Source organism: Galeopterus variegatus, unplaced genomic scaffold (assembly GCF_000696425.1).
Source record: "Galeopterus variegatus unplaced genomic scaffold, G_variegatus-3.0.2 Scaffold10642, whole genome shotgun sequence".
Classification (NCBI taxonomy): domain Eukaryota; kingdom Metazoa; phylum Chordata; class Mammalia; order Dermoptera; family Cynocephalidae; genus Galeopterus; species Galeopterus variegatus.
The window spans coordinates 42243-54505 of NW_007736753.1; the positions used below are offsets into that span (position 1 = coordinate 42243).

The window sequence follows — 12263 nt, forward strand, 5'->3', positions numbered from 1 at the left end:
TAGGATTTTGATAGAGATTGCATTGAATCTATAGATCACATGGGGGTAGTACAGATACTTAAAAAATATTAATTCTTCTAATAATGGATACAAAATGTCTTTTCATTTATTTGTGTCTTTTTAAATGTCTTCTATCAATATTTTGTAGTTTTCAGTCTACAAGTCTTTCATCTCCTTATTTATTAATAAGTATTATGTTCTTTTTGATGCTATTCAAATGGGATTGTTTTCCATATTTCCTTTTCAGATAATTTACTGTTACTGTATAGATTTACAACTGATTTTTTTTTTTACACCCATTGTGCCATGAATTCATAGTGAATATGTTCCAACAGCTCAGGCTTCTTGCCACTGGTTCTCACAAAGCGTGCTTCTCTGGGTGGAACATGCTGGTGCTTCAGCTGAATCCAGGCTCCTTTCTCTTTTACTTCCTTCTTTTTCTGATCATTTTCCTTCATGTGTTTCAAGAAGCTGTCTTGGCTGTTAGAGTGCTAAATATACTCAATACATGCATTAATTCTCTTGGCAAGAATCTTGCCCTTAACTTGTTTGTTTACAACAATGCTAACAATATTCTGGGATTTACAACAATGCTAACAATATGCTGGGTAATACTGTAGACTCTTCCAGTTTTGCCATGGTAACATTCGTGGACATTCCTTTTTAAGCCATACCTATTACCTTGATGTCTACAATATCACGTTTCTTGTAAATTTACAGGTATGTGGCTAAAGGAACAACTATGTTTTCTAAAAGGCCTAGAGAACATATGTTGGGTACCTCTCCACTTTCCCTTTGTGTTTCTCATTTTTTCAAATTACTAGAAGATTGCAGTTCTGGCCAAAAGGCCATAACTGATTTTTGTATGTTGATTTTGTATCCTGTAACTTTATTAAATTTGTTTATTTACTTAATTAGTTTATTCTAACAGTCTTTTTTTGTAGAGTCTTTAGGGCTTTTTATGTATAAGATCATGTCATATGCAAACAGGGACAATTTTACTTCTTCCTTTCTGATTTGGATTCTTTTTATTTCTTCTTCTTGCCTAATTGCTCTGGCCAGGACTTCTAGTACTATGTTAAATAGAAGTGGCAAGAGTGGGCTTCCTTTTTCCTGAACTCTCAACAACATTCAGTTTTTTTTGCCATTGCTTGTATTAGTTATGGGCTTTTCACATGTGGCCTTTATTATGTGGAGGCACTTTTTTTCTATTCCTAGTTTGTTGAGAGTTTTTGTCATCAAAAGGTATTGAATTTTGTCAAATGCTTTTTCTGCATCTGTTGAGTGATCATATGGTTTTATCTTTTATTCTATTATATGGTCTATCACATTAATTGATTTTCATATGTGGAACAATCCTTGCATCCCAGGAATAAATTCCACTTGGTCATGGTATATGATCCCTTTAATGTGTTGTTGAATTGGATTTGCTAGTATTTTTTTTCCTTTTCTTTTCTTTCCTTTTTTTTTTTTTTTTTTTGAAAGATTTTCACATCTATATTGATCAGAGATGTTGGCCTGTAATTTTCTTTTCTTGGGGTATTTTGTCTGTCTTTGGTATCAGGGTAGTGCTGGCCTCATAAAATGAGTTTGGAAGTGTACCACCTTTTCAGTTTTTTGGAAAAGGGGCTATGGTGACTGCTGGTTCAAACCTCCATCTCTGTTTTTACTAACCCCCAGACAGCTAGAGTTTTTTAGGTCTCATCAATGCTCTGAGACAGGCAAGACAGAAACCAGTCCACTGTGGAGTCCCTAAAGAAAAATTGGGGTACTGGATGCATACATCAACTCATCCCCCCACCCCATGGAGAAGCTCTGAGCTGAGATTTTTCCTTAGCTCACTCTTTGCTGAATTGGGGATCAGAGTCATGGTGACTATGATGTGATGAGAAGGGCACTTCTCCTTTGTGGTATTATTCCCCCAAACATATAATGCCAGTGTAATAATGAATATACATCAGACAAACCTAAAGCAGGAAGTAGGAAAAATGTACAAAATTTATAAACAGTATTCTTCAGAACTGTCAAGGTCATGAAAGACAAAAAAAATACTAAGGAACTGTCACAAATTGGAGAGAATTAAAGAGATATAACAACTAAATACAATGTGGTATCCTAGATCAGAAAAATAAAATTTAATAGAAAAGCTGGAGAACTTAAAAAAAATGTACGTTAGTTAATAGTAATATAGTGATTTACATCTTACTTTTAATAATGATATCCTGATTATGTGAGATATTATCTTTAAGGGGAAGCTGAGTGACAAGTATTTAAGAACTCCCTCTACTATTTTTGCAACTCTTCTGTAAGTCTACAAGTATTTCAACCTAGATTCTTTTCTTTTATAAAGCAACATTGAGGTGTTGAAAGCAGTAGAGAAGAGCACTGATCCATCTCTGGTGGGAGGCTAATTTCCCACAGGAAAAAATATATATATTCATTCAGCCTTTTAATATAAATATGTTAGTAACCTGTAATGGTCCAAGCATTATGTTATGAGTAGGTTTACAGAAACAAGTGAAAGATACATGCTCTTTCAATCACCAAGGGGGATTGCGAGTGTTTTATCCACTCAGATATAGATAGATGGTGATTGACAAAGTTTGAATTTGTGATAATGAAATTGGGTTGAAGGCTCAGCCATAAATATCTTTGTACTATCTTCAAAGTCTGATTATCTTCAAAGCTGATTTGTGTTGGGTAAACCAAGATTTCCTGGAAAAATAACGAAGTGTGTTACTGAAATACTTCTGATTTTTAATGCTTGTGCAAGAATCCTTTTTTACTGCTCTTTGATGATCATATGTATTGTAGGCTATTTTTTAATGCCTGAGTGAGGTCTGGTATGAAGGAGTCAGTAGCATAGGTATTAGGGCAGGCTTGCTAAAATACTCAGGTATGTGCTGAATATTTTTGGTGTATTAATCAGTATTAATGTTGTGAAATCAATACCTGTGTGTATTCTGTTCTGCTTCCAATATTCCTACTTTGTGTCTCTCATTAAGGAACACATTCAACATAACTACTTTTCTATCTTCACTATATTCCTTTGTGAATAGTAATATTTGAAGGGATTATTAATTATATTAAAATAAGTAGACTGAATTTTGAATGAGCAAGGAAAGAGGTATGTATGAGATTTGTATGCTTCTGGCTTCCACATGGGAATTTTTGCTGGCAGCATAACCTGTAAATATTTAATATTTTCCAGAAATTACCCTCATTGTCCCAATCCATTAACTCAAGTGCATGCTACAAAAACATATTTGTATACTTTTGACAGTACATGAAAAGAGCAAAGAAAGAAAGTGAAATGATTTTTCTATTAAGTACCATGATTTAGTCATCCCTGTGTTCTATGGGTTTGGCTCATTGCTTTGCAATACTGGTAGGTTCTAAATTTAATTTTTTTTGAAATGAGTGAATGAATAAATAAATGAATATATTAACTAGGGTATCACTTAAAACGCTTAAAACATCACAACTTTTTTTGTCTCAGGAAATGTCATCCGCAAAGCCATTACAATATCTGGTGTTCAACTATTTCAGGAATGTTTCCCATGTACCAGTAGATGGCAGTCCCTCTTCACTTCTTCACTTTTAAATCTTTATTTAAAAGAAATAAGGAAGAAAGGGATTAAAAAGAAAGAGATGAAAATGGAAACAGATAAAGATAGATTTTTAAATTCAGCACATTGTGTTTATTTGATTTTTATGAATGAATTTTTAGAAGTGAACTGTTAAGAAGCAGGGAAATTGAAAATATGTCTTCAGTTAATTGGAAATAAGCCATCAAATACAATTGACTTTGTGCTAACTCATCAAATATCACACCAATGAGTTACATTTGATGAAATGACACTGTATATTTTTGTCTGTAAATAAGCTTATCAATGCCCACATGACATGTACGATTTTCCATGTAAATATCAGCCAATTTCTTGCCAAGCTGGGTACTCAGGTGACACATGCTTCCATTTTTAAGGTTTAGGGACTCCACTTTGTTATCAGCCTGGTCCCTTGGAGAGTGCTTAGGGAAAGCCTCAAACTATTTTTATGTTCAAAATGTTTCAAATTTGTTGAGCAGCTCAGGATGCTGCAGACATCCGGACAAATGCATGCCCTAGCACTGAAGCATAATATGGAAAACCGACCTGACAGGAGCTCATTATACATTTCTACAGAGATTCCCAATATGTGAAACATGCTGATGCATTCAAATTGCATCTACACTACAGTAGTTGCTAGGGAGCAAACTGAGATCACCAATTTCATTTCCTTTAGAAAGTATCTTTATTTCAAACCTAAATCATGGGTTCCAGAATAATTTCTTCAACCTCTTCCCCTCATTACATTCATCATTTCTCCATCTACTTTAGCCCTGTCACTTTGACTCTACTCCGATGGGAAAAAACATGACTAAAGCCCAGGGAACAATTCAGAATTTCAAATACCAGATTCAGTTTCCAATTGATTTTTTTGTATCCTTTTATTTAGTCTAGTCTACAATTTGTCAACAGCTAAAAGAACAGCAACCTGAAATGTCTCCTAATCTACAGCCATTGTTAACCAGAGAATACAGGTCATGACCAAAATATACTTTCCTCGTATAGGGGTAACTTCTCACATATTTATTCTGAAATTTATTCCTCTGAAAATAAACTGTTATATGGATAGTTTGACTAACACTGTATTGTACTCAGCTCTGTATTTTTATTTTGCTGTTAATATTTGGAAGATGTATAAAGCCAACTTTTATACATCTTTTTAATTATAGCTATAATAGAAAATGGCAGGAATGATATAAATAAATTGCAAAGACACTTCATGGTTAATGGTTACTATGAATATATGTGTATTCTCTTGAGCTATCTGGAAATAAGAGTCAGAATGCACAAAGGTCAACCATTGCAGCTACGTTTTCTATTATAATTTCTGATGTTTGTGTATATTTCCCCATGAGGCTTTGAGACAATTGAGGTCAAAAAAGTTTTCACATGAATTTATTTATGCAATCATGCTTTTATCAATTATTTATTGCATGCTTAATATGTGATGGACTGGGGATAAAATGATGATGAGTAAGACATAGGCTCCATCTTTAAGAAGTTTAAAGTGTGTATTGGGGCAAAGAGAGTGATACCACAAAGCATAGCACTTTGGCATGCTGAACACTTTGAATTAAAAGAAATTGTAAAGATTTAGAAGCTGCCTCAGAACAAAGAATTTTCTAAACCTTCTCTTGGCCCCCACCCCTAAGTGCAGGGACTCTTTCTGGAATTTCCTTATGTGACTAAGGAAACTTCCTTCCAAAAGAAATTCAGTTGTCTTAAGATCTTCTCCCTAGGAATCTCATTAAATAAAAGAGGAAAGATTAACCACTAGAGAAGAGAAGAAACTAATAGTCATCGCCACACCCAGACAGACTTTTCATTTATTCTTCTGAGGGCAGTTCTGGTAGATGATCTGGGGGAATTTACCTGTATAATAAGACAACTTTTGTTCACAGTGCAGTTCTGCCCTTCAACTTTCTATAACTTGACTGTCCCATTCAGTTTCCTAAGAGAATCATTTACAAGATAATGTCTGCCTCACAGGTCTACTCAATTTCCTTAAAAATTATTTACTACACTCAAAATTATCTTCATTTCCCCATCTCTCTCCCCTGTGAAAAGGATATATAAGCATTGATACCTCATGGGATTATTGGGTAATCACTCATGTGATTTTACTCCTGTACACATTAATAAATTGCTATGCCTTATTTCTCCTATTAATCTGCCTATTATAAGTTCATTCTCAGTGAATCTTCCGAGGGTGGAAGGCAAGCTTTCCCTATTTGCCCCTATGTACGTAAAGTAAAAGCAGACTAACAAAAATAAGGTCAATAAATCATAAATGTCATGATGGAGGTATGTATTTGCTTTAGTATAGTCATGAAAGATAGAGCCTTTTTATCTACTGGGATGTAGGGAGAAGTGATGGAAAGCTTCATTAAGGAGAGACACTTGAGCTATTTTGAAAGGTATATAGGAGTTCTCTAGGCTGACTGTGAGGTAGAATTTTCTACATAGAATGATCAATGTGAGAATTACAAAAGGGAGGGGGAGTTAGCAAGAAATTGGTAAAGGGCCACAAAAAATGATTGCCTTGTATAATGTTGAATATGCTAATTATCCTGATTTGAGCATCACATATTGCACACAGGTATTGGTATTCAACACTGTACCCCACAGACATGTACAACCAATTATGTTTCAATTTTTAAAAAAGGTCATACATAGTATGGTTTATTTGACAACTGAAAATAACTTATGTAGGGTAGCACAAAAGATAGGTCTCTAAATGCAGGTAGGGATAGTCAGGGAATTTTTGCATGTCACATCAACATATTTGGACTTTATTATCTGGGCATGTGGAATCAGGAATAGGTTTATTCAGGGAAGTGACAAAATCTCATTTACCTTTTTGAAATTTTACTATCAGAGATATAGTGGATAAAATGAGGAGTGGGGATTTGGTCACAAGGATATCAGTTTGGATTCTTTACAATATTTTAGGCAAGAGAATTCAGGAGGATGAGATGAATTCAGGAGGAAAGATAGCAAGCTCAGTTTTGGATAGGTTGAGATTGAAGTGCCTGTAGGGCTTCCAAGAACAGATATATGGCAGCATTTGTAATCAAGGGAAAGCTCTGCATTAGAACTATGGCCTTGGGATCCATCAACATGTGAATGGTAATTGAAGCCATAGATATGAATAGGATCATCTACCAAGGGTGAGAATAGAAAAGAAGAAAAGAAAAGAGAAAAGAAGAGCAAGTAAGAAAGGACAAAACATCGAAAAATGTAACATTTAAGGTGTAAATAGATAAAAAGGAGCTCTGAGATTTTATATATATATATATATATATATATGAGAAAAAGGCTAAGAATATATATATGAAAAAAAGCTGGAACATGAGAAGGAGAAAATGGACCAAGAAGTGAGGGTACAAACAAGCAGTCAACATGTTCAGTGTAGCCAAGAGGTAAAGTAGAGTTAAAATTGGCAGGTGTTCATTAAATTTGACAAGTAGGAAGTAGTGAGGATCTTCTCCAGAGTGGTTTATATGGAGTGTAGGGTAGAAGCCTGATGGGTGAAGATTGAAGAGGAATGGTAAGTGAGGAGGAGGAAATAAATACATAGATTTTTCTTTCAAAGAGCTTTTCTATGAACTGAAGAAAGAGCTATTATCAGTATCTAGCATAGGAACTGGCACTGAGTGGATGTTAATATATGTTTGTAGAATTGATTTTATCAAGTGCACTTCCTTATCACTACAGTATTATTTGAGGACTTATGATCCACGTAACACCCAGAAATACTGGATGTGATTCTTTCTTAGGACATCTATCTCTAGAATCAGGTGGAACCAACCAGTGTGTAGTTTAGTTTAAAGTTAAAAGTTCATAGTCTTGTAAGGGGAAGTAAAGTGGAATCTGTTGCTCTACTTTAAGAATTCTGTTTGAGGGCAAAAGAGCTAAGTAGGCAATTCTCTAAGGAAGATATACAAATGGCCAACAGTCATATGAAAAAATGCTCAACATCACTCAGCATCCGGGAAATGCAAATCAAAACTACACTGAGATACCATCTCACCCCAGTGAGGATGGCTAAAATCCAAAAGACTTTGAACGATAAATGCTGGCAAGGTTGCGGAGAAAAAGGAACTCTCATACATTGTTGATGGGACTGCAAAATGGTGCAGCCTCTATGGAAAATGGTATGGAGATTCCTCAAACAGTTGCAGATAGATCTACCATATGACCCAGCTATCCCACTGCTGGGAATATATCCAAAGGAATGGAAATCATCAAGTCGAAGGTATACCTGTACCCCAATGTTCATTGCAGCACTCTTCACAATAGCCAAGAGCTGGAATCAGCCCAAATGTCCATCATCGGATGAGTGGATACGGAAAATGTGGTATATATACACAATGGAATACTACTCAGCTATAAAAACGAATGAAATACTCCCATTTGCAACAACATGGATGGACCTTGAAAGAATAATATTAAGTGAAACGAGTCAGGCAGAGAAAAAGAAATACCACATGTTCTCACTTATTGGTGGGTAAAAAACCGGGGGTGGGGGAAGAAAATATAACAACTATACTTTTTTGAAGTTGTTACAACAAGCAAACGGAAAGGACATTCTTGGGGGGGAGGGGACAGAGGGAGGAGGGGGAGGTGTCGGTGATGGGCCATAATAATCATATACATTGTATATTGACAAAATAAAAATTTAACGAAAAAAAAAAAAGAATTCTGTTTGAGCTTACCAGGTGGATGGGGTTTTTCGTTGTCCTACTTTGGTGCTGCAGGATGTGTTCAGGATAGTTCCATGGACTATCTGAAGCAGGGCTGAGAGTGTACAGACCAGATGGAAATGAAGAGCAACTATTAATTCAAAAAGGTAAGAGCTGGAAGAGTCTTCAGAGATCATCTGATCACAGGTTATTTTGAAACTTTATTTTTGTTTTTTTTTAATAGAATCTTCCTTTACCAAATAAAGTAATATGCGTAATTCCAGTATGAATTACTGTGTGTAATTCAATTAATATAAATTTATCCTATGAATTTAGATTTATAACTGTTATATATTTTGAACTTAATAAGAAAATGAGCTTGTTCTGATGAACACAAGCCTCTAAAACTCTGAAACTGGTTGTTAGAGATGACAGTTGCAATTATACTAGCATCAGCATCCAATTTATTTCTCTATTTTACTTTGGTTGTACTGTTCAGAGAAATTCTTGAATCAAACAAGTAAGCTTTTGTAAATAGTATCTATTAAAAACAGATCATTTTGGAATCTTAGAACACTCTTCAAATAAACTATCAAGGGATCCTTGCCATTTGTCTATTCATGCATGGATCATAATTAAGACTAGAGCCTGCTAAATGTTTTACAATGTATGAAGTACTTTGAGGCTTAAATTTAACTTAATAAAGACCTCTCATAAGTCTCATATTGAGTGATTATTCTACAATGGGATACAGATAACAGGATGAATAAAGACACAGCCTCTGCCCTTAAGAAATTTACAGTAAAGAGGGAAAATTTAACTCATGGAGATAAAAGCAATAAAACACCAAAGATGGAATGATATAAGCATGCAATAACATATAGGCTATAGTGGAGAAGCAAAAGGAGAGAGCTGCTTGACCTGTGAGATTGCAGGAAGAGCTGTATGAAGTTTCACGGAGGTTACTTGGGTGCTATTGTGTGAAAGATGTGTAGGCATTCACCAGGTTGACAAAGCTGGAGAGAGTACTAGTAGTTGATAAAGGATATTTTGTGTAAACAATTGCAGAAGTCTCTCACCATTAGGTAATAATTGCTGGTATTCTTCTCAGAAATACAAGAGTCAACAAACAACCAATTCTTATACATGATAATTCCATAATATGATATATTTTGTATTGATTTGTACACGTTACTATACCATAAGGAAAACATGGGCCAAATAGAAATATCTAAACCTTGACTGGGTTGGAACTGAGTATGTTGCCTGAGTGCTTTATTAGTGTAATTTATGCATGAGCAGACATACACAGGCCTGAATTTAAATGAAAGGCCACTGTCATAGTACAAGCTTTGTAGCTAATGATATACTTCAAATAAGTTCAGCTATATTAAATATGAGTACAGGCTAAACTTTCTTTTCAAGGCTTATACAAAACATTAATATACTGGAGATCAGCAACAGGTGAAAATTTGGCTTATAACACATTTTAATGCTCACTTATTTATCCCCTGTTGAAGTTCTTAAAAATGTATTTAAACCATTGAAGAGGTATTTGTACACCCATGTTCATGGCAGCATTATTCACAATAGCCAAAATGTGGAAGCAACTCAAATGTCCAACATGAATGAATGGATAAACAAAATATAGTATATATGTATATATACATATACATATATATGTAGTATATATATGTGTGCGTATATGTATATACACACACACATATGTATACACACACACACACACACACACACACAAGGGAATATTATTCAGCCTTAAAAGGGAAGGAAATTCTGACACATGCTACAACATGGATGAACCTTGAGGACATTATGCTAAGTGAAATAAGCAAATCACAAAAGGACAAACACTGTATGATTCCACTTATATGAGGAATCTAGAGTGGTCATACTTATAGAAGCAGAAAGTAGAATGATAGTTACTAGAGACTGGGGGAAGGGGAAATGGACAATTGTTTAATGATTATAGAATTTCAATTTCGCAAGATAAAAAAGTTTTGGAGATTGAAGTATAACAATGTCAATGTATTTAACACTACTGAACTATAGAGATTAATATGATAACCATTTAATAGATGTTAAGATGGTAAATTTTATCTTATGTGTATTTTATCATAATTAAAAATAAAAAGTATTTTAAAATTAAATTTGAATGAAAGATTTATGGAATCCCTGCAGACTCTCTGGAACACAATTTGAAAGCCATTGCTTTATCTCATTAGCTCAGAGGTGAAACTATAATGCAGACCATCTGACCAAGTTGTCCATGTGTATCCAGAGTTTCTTGGACTCTCTTCACCTGACTTCAACTTCCGAGTTCTTTCTGTAATAAAATACTTTATTTTTATCCCACTTTGTCTTCTGGAAAGTCTATTACTAACTCTTCTACAAATAAAGGAAATTGGTACCAATTATGTCTGTGTTGATCTTTCCTTTGTTCTGGCATACGGAAAAAAATATCATATTTGACCCTTCATTTTGAAACAAAAGCTGGAAAAATGCAGACCCCAAAGAGACATTTAGATTTAAAAAAATATATTAATCTATTCCCATATCAATAATTTAAACAATATGTTTCCTTTTAAATTTGGAGGTCATTGGTTTTTATTTTTTTTCCTAAGAAGTTTTGGGTACTAATACATTTGTTTGATTAAACTGTGAACACAAACTTCTATTAAAAAATAAATGAACAAAAAATTGAGTTTTAAATAGGACCTGACAATTATTGTACAAAAGGTTTAATGCCATTTTAGAAATGAATGGGACCTCATTCCATAATATCTTGTAAAGGAAATGGCAGAATATTAAAAATAGATTGAGAACATGTTTAAATAAAAAGAAAAAAAGAAAAAAAAAACCTTTATACTCCCATACATTTAACAAAATATAGATCAACCCTGGGTAAACCGAATGCTTAGTTGCATTCATGTACCATGATGTAACTAGAACAACACAATTATGGGAGTAGTAAATGTAACTGCATTCCTTGAAAATCCATTGTACGTGTTATGACATCACAGCATAAATAATTCATTTCTTAGTTATATCAACAATTTTATCTGTATTTATAAAGAATTATAGATTTTTTCCTTAATAGTAATTAAGATTATTTTTAAGTACCTGCAAAATGTATTACAATGTGTGAAGTGCTTTGATGCTTAAAGTTAGCTTAATATAAGCTCTTCCTCAAACAGTTAATGGAGGAAATAGATGAGACATAGTTAACAAAGTTTCTGTGATAGCTTTGTAAGCAGCTGTTTCAGTACCTTTTCTTTATTCACTTTATCTGTTGCATAGTTTTGGTTTCTTTTTCCATCCTCCTACATTTCCACTTTGCCTATTTTACCTGATTTCTATTGCTTCCTCCCTGTCCATCCTTTTCACTTTTATACTCTTGAATTAACTCCCCATCATTTTCTGCTTTACAAATGTTTTCTTTGTTCAAGCTGAGTGAGGGTATGAGCGAATTAAGTATTGAAAAAGCCAAAGGACAGAAGAGTGACAAATGGTAGATAATTTTGTAAGGAGTCTGAAGATTGGGGCTTTTGATTTCAGTCATAAGGAGGTCACTAGTTACCTTTGCAGTTTAAATATCTGGATTGGAATAAAATGCTGAAGATAGATGTTTAAGGAACACATTAGAAAGGAGGAATTAAAATATATTTATCTTAGTTTAGAAGATATGATAAAGAAGTGGGATGGTAATACTCTATCAAATGCAAAGAAAAACTCAATCCATATTTTTCTAGAAAAATGATCATTTTCAAGAAGAAATAAATTTTTTTTTCTTTTTTTTTTTTTTTTGCCTTTTTGTCCGTGTCCGGCAACGGATCGCAACCCTCAGTGTTGCCCCCGTACCGGACCGGGGTTGTCTTTTTGTCCGTGTCTGGCAACGGATTGCAACCCTCAGTGTTGCCCCCGTACCGGACCGGGGACCGGCGACGGGATC

General features: G+C 34.3%; 1 pseudogene; it reads right to left on the reverse strand.

The window, feature by feature from the left end:
- Positions 1-290: 290 nt before the first annotated feature.
- On the reverse strand, positions 291-808 carry LOC103610133 (annotated as a pseudogene).
- Positions 809-12263: the final 11455 nt, after the last annotated feature.